Here is a 5,777-nt window from a genome sequence, read left to right as displayed (position 1 = left end):
CATGGGAGGTTGCTCGTCGCACTGAATGCTCTCGCCGCATTTGGGGAGGGCTGAGCGTGTGTGGGAAGTTTGGGGAGGGAGGAGTGGTGGGTCAACCGCCCCCCTTGCCTCTGTCCATTCACTGCTCACACCTGAGCAGCTGCCGAGGGACTCAGCAGAGACTCACCATGGCAAACAGATAGGACAGGAGGAGCTGGGAGAGGGGAGCCGGGCCTCTCACCCTGCCTCCCCCTCAGAGTGACTGCCATCAGCAGTCGCCTTCAGAGCACTATAGGCGCACGCACACGTGCACACACACACACACACGTTATCATAGATTTAAGAAGTATAAGTTGGCTCTATCTCCCAGTCCTGTCTTAGTCAATCATTCAGTCATCCTTTTAACAAAACTTTAATGAGTGTCGATTAAGTCCTAGGCATTATGTGAGGCATGCCAGAGAACACCCCAAATAAGCCAGTCACAGGTCATTCTTCACTTGACTTGACTCCCAAGGTCAGCCTGGTAGAAACCAGAGTGCACGGCCCCCACCGCACCGTGGCCTGGAACTCTGGCTCCACCGCCCCAGATGAGACCGCCCTCCGCTGCACCTCCTCAGCAGGGGACAAGCTGGATGGAAAGCAGTGCCCAGCCTTCTGGCCCAACCCAGCACATGCAGTCAGCACGCACCCTGTGTGAGGCTCTGAGCTGGGGAAGAGGCTGATCTGTGGCCCTTGCGTCCAAGGCACTCACTGTCTGCCACCTGTATTCGTCCCCCAGGGCCCTGCGACAAAACCCCACGTGCTGGGCAGCTTAAACAGCGATATATTTTCTCACGGTCTAGAGGCTGAACTCAGATCGAGGTTTCGGCAGGGCTGGTTTCTTTCAAGGGCCGTGTCCACGGGCCTCTGCCCTGTGTCCTCACACAGTCCCTCTTCCGTGCGTGCCCAGATCTGTCCACTGTTCCTCTTCTTATAAAGAAACCAATGATACTGGATTAGGACCCCCTCTACTAACCTCATTTAATCTGAATTATCTCTTCAAAGGCCCAATCTCCAGATGGTGTCAATTCTAAAATACTGAGAGTTAGGATTTCAACAAAAGAATCCGGGTAGGTTCACGGTCCAGCCCATAGCACTCACGTGACTGTGGGATCTTGGCTAGTCCAAAATCTGCAGGGTAGGCTGGCAGGCTTGGGGCCCAGGAGATACGTGCAGTTTGAGTCCAAAGGGAGGTGCCTCTGATGGAAGAGCCCACCTATTCTTAGGGAACCCCACTAACATTTGGAGAGTGATCTGTTTCATCCAAATCTACTAATTTAAATGTTAATATCATCTAAAAATACCTTCACAGAAACACCTAGAATAATGTTTAACCAAATTTCTTGGTACCATGACCTAGTCAAGGTGACACAGAACCAGGCATCCAGTCCAGTGGCCCCTTGGCTTCCCATCTATGCCCACAGGTACTCCTCCAGGCAGACGGACCCGGGTCATCTGGCACCTGGGTAACAGATCGACTTCCGGCTCTTACTCTCCAGGAGCCAAATCTGTATTGATTAGCCTTTTATGGCTGTTCCTGTGGCCTTATCACCTGAATCCCAAGATCAGAATTCAAGCCTTCCGCAAAATCTGCCTCCCCTCATGTCCACTTGCTTCGTTTCCCACCGCTTCGTATCACAGAGGCTTCTGTGTAGCCGAGTCGACCTCCCTGCCGTCCTCCTCAGGAGGGAGGTCATTTCCACCCAAACATCTCTTGCTGGTCGATGCATTCGTTAGTTGCACCAATCTGTGTCGCTGTCTGAGGACTCTGCTTAGACTGGCCCTCTCCCCCCGCCCCAGCCCGACCTGGTCCGCCCGTGACTCCGTCCCCCTCACTTTAGTCCTCATCTCCCGGCATCCCTCTCTTCGGAACATTCCGTGGCCCTGCAAGTGAGCCCATGTGCACATCGCCTGCCGGCCAGCTCACGTTCCCAGAGCAGCAGCCCTCTCCTCCACCAGCTTCTCCCCTCTCTGTTCAGGTGCCCACAGTAGTGCTCATGAAGATTCTGCAGTGACTAAGTGCACAGGACTCACCCTAGCTCACCCCTGAAGCTGGACACGTTTCTAGGGTGTTTGCCCCGGTCTGAGGGACAGAATCTACCCAAGGTCAGACTTCCAGCCTCACGGCATCCCTCCATCCTCAGTGGGGGCAGCCGTCGGAGGTCACACTGTGCTGAGGGATAGTCTTCACCCCGACACTGCTGGCAGAGGGCACAAAAGCCCAGGGCTGCTCGCTAGGAACTGTTCTCAGCACTAAAACTGCCTTTCAAAAAATCTGCCCCCCACCCCCTAAAGAAAAGGAATTTAAATTCAAACAGCCTTTACCTGCATCCTCCCCCTCTCATTACCTCCCAGTTAGTGCTCAATGCCAATCGTCCATGAAATTCCTCTGCTGCTGTTAATGAAATGAGGAGCATAAGAAGTTTGTGGATAGGAAGGGTGCGTGCAGACCTCCACCTACTTCCCTCCTCACTTCCTGCTTTTTGCTGGCGGCCTCCCCTGCCCGACCTACTCGGTTGCCTCTCAACTGATTCCTAAATCACTCTTCACTTCCTCAGTTATCAGAGGGCAAACAGGTCTGCAGCGAACCCCACTAGAAAATCTCCTTTGTACCTGGGTCTTGGAGAAAGCACCTGGTGTTGGTCCTGGCTTCCTCTCTACCTGGCCAGGTGGCCTTGACTGACTTCTCAGAGCTCCAGTTTACCCTATTTGACATAGGGGCTCCTCGCACTTGCTCTACCCATAGCGCTTTGGGTCAGAATGCAGCAGTGTACTCAACAGCACTTTGAAAAGCAAATCATACGTGACAAAATAAAAATAAGACCTGCCTGCTTCCAGCAGATGGATTCCAGTCTTGCGTCTGTGGTGTGGGACCCTTCCAGCTACCTCTGTCACCCGAGGTGCCTTTATTCCAGGACCCAAAGGCCAAGGGCTGAAACCATCACTTCCCGTGCCATAGGGGACCTGGGTGGCGGGCCGGGGAGGGTGCTGCCGAACGACTTCCCATCCAGCTTCCCACCCGGCACCCCTTCGTTTCCTCCCTAGAGAACGTCTCCAAGTTGTCTATGTCAGCCTCCACAAAGCAGCCCTTCCAGAGTGCACCCTGAACGCCATGCTGGGTGCCAGTGCAGACCTCCCCTGCCCAAGTGCCAAGTGGCCCTGACCTCAGCGTGGCCACCAGGGCCCTTGCTAAGTCCCAGGGTGAGGTCTGCCCTCTGGAGCAGTGCCGCGCCCTGGAGACCTCATCCGCTGCAGGGGAGGAAGGTGGGGCGCCAGCAGCCCTTATGTACAGAGCAGCTTTAGCTCAGCCCCTCCAAATGTTGGTGCCCCTCCAAATGGTGATTCTTGTTTCTTAGAGGGAGGAGACTGAGGGACAGAGCAGAAACGGGATTTTCCCAGCTGCAAGTGCCCCGCCATCTGCTGTTTCCCACAACCCAGGTAGTCTCTGCACTCGCTGGGAAATCACAGCTCCAGTTCTGGGGGCCTCTCTGACGCCTAGAATAAGGCGTTATTAGGCGCAGCCCCCAGCTGGCCAGGGAGCCCCCCTCATCCTGGTATCTCAGGGCTGTGACCACAATCTCCCAAAGCCTGCGTGCCTTTCGTGTAGCCCCCAGTTAGGGGGTGGGCATCTTCTCCTAGGACACCCCTGTCTCCTGTCTGGTTGCACTTAGGGAAGCCGAGACCCCACCTCCTGCGCTCTGTGACCCAGCCGGTCTTCTGTGGCCCGACGACGGGTCAGACCAGAAGCGAGCCAGAGAGCTGCTGAGCGGGCTGCCAGCCTGAGGCTCCCCCCGGAGAGAACCAGCCTCTCAGGGCAGCCTCGGGAAGCCCCAGGCCCACTCACAAGGTCAGTAGAAGGGCATGGAGCTTACATTTGTATCCTACTCTGTGGCTCAAAGGTTTCTAGAGAACTGCAATCTTGGGGTTTGAGGTAACAGGCTCCTCCACCGAGTCCCAGTACTGGATGGCCACCCAGGGCAGAGGCCCCAGTTCTCTGATCCCTCCTGGGAGGCTGTGCGTCCCTCCCTGCGACCCCACCTGTGCCCTTGGACCCATCCCAGGTGCCCCTCCGCCCTCCTGCGTGGCTCACGCTCCATCTCGGCAGCCAGAACCTCTCCGCTCTGAGTCATTCACCTGCCGCGACAGTAAGAGCTTCATAATTAGCTGAGCAGCAGCATGGAGGCCTTTACGAGCAGCCACACCCCCACCACACTCTGGTGTCCGTAATTGAAATGACCCAGTCCAGTGATTAGATTCGGGGACTGAAGCAGCCCAGGGTGCCACTGCCAGCCGCCTCCCTGTCATGCTGGGGGGGTGATGTAGTTAAGTTTGTGCTTCATTTGGCAGAGGCCATAACGCAGGCATGGCGGTGCAGCACTCTGCTGGGGCGGGAAGGGGCTGCTGGGCAGTGGGCGGGCTCCGCGCAGCAGGCAGCAGATTCCAGCCTGCAGGGAAGGCCCCTGCTTGCCCTCTCTACCTGTCCCCCAGCCAGCGGCCAGCTACGAAGACCCAGGGCCTGCTCGGGCCAGTGGGGACCAGGCTGCATGCCGCTGGCCAGCCCTGGAGCGGGCCCCACTCCTTGCCACCCTGCCCATCCTCTTCGGAGAGCTGAGGGTGAGGGAGTCACAGAGCTGCCGGCGGTTCTCTCTCTCCCCACCTCCCTGGCCGATTTGGCTCCTCAGCTCCTCCCCATACCTGCCCTTTGCACTTGGGTCCCCACCTCCTGCCACCTCCTCCGGGGGGTGCACATCACCGGCTTTGGGGTCTGAAATGTTCATTTGTACCACTGCAGCATGGTTACCCAGAACTGACACAGATCTGGTCTCAGCGCAAACCCAAGGGAGTGTTGTCTTGAGACAGATTTTGGTGGGCTCCGTGTGAAGAATGTGATGGGTTGGTGGTGTCAGTCACAGTCAAGGGGGGGTAACAGGATAGGCAGAGATAGGTTACTGAGGGTCCTGTGCCGAGGGCCTGGGTGGTCTGGTTCTAGGGCCCCTGGAACATCAGGTCTGGGGGAGCAGGGGGTTTATGGTGCTCACTGCTGTGTCTCCAGTGCCTGCAACGGTGCCTGGAACACAGGAAACAGTCACTGTGTCTGCCTGCCTTGGGAGAACCACACTGGGTTCAAACTCCAGCTCCACCGTGAATCAGATATGTGATCTGGGGGTGGGTCCTTTAAACTCTATGCCTCAGTTTCTTCATTCATAAAATGTGATAATATTAAACCTAGCTTATAAGGTTATTATGAGAATTAAATGAGTCACACATGTAAAATGCATAGAAACATGCCCAGTACAGCTATTTACTTGATTAAGTGGTGGCTTTTATTGTTAGTGTCAATATCCCCATTTCTCAAGTAATCAGCCTCACTGATTCCTGTGCCAGACGCTTCTCCAAGGGCTCTCGCTACATAATCTCATTAGACAGATAGACCTGAGGTAGATTCATTATGAGGGTTGTGGATATGCTGAGATGTGCATACAGTGAGATCCTCGGCACAGTAGTAGTACCGGTCCCACTTCACAGGTGCAGAAACGGAAGCCCAGACGGGGTAACTCGTTTGCCCAAGGTCACTGAGCTAGCAGGTGATGAGCTTAAGATCCAAACACACGCGGTCCGACCCAGACTCCATGCTGGTGGACGTTCTGCTGCTCAGGCCCACTCAGACTCCACAGCTCACAGCCTTGACCATTACTTCTAATATCCACCAACTGGCATGTGATCAGAGGAATGGGAAGAAGATGTGAGCTTGAATCACA

The sequence above is a fragment of the Manis javanica genome, chromosome 6, assembly GCF_040802235.1.
Source record: "Manis javanica isolate MJ-LG chromosome 6, MJ_LKY, whole genome shotgun sequence".
NCBI lineage: Eukaryota > Metazoa > Chordata > Mammalia > Pholidota > Manidae > Manis > Manis javanica.
This window is presented reverse-complemented; position numbering follows the sequence as displayed.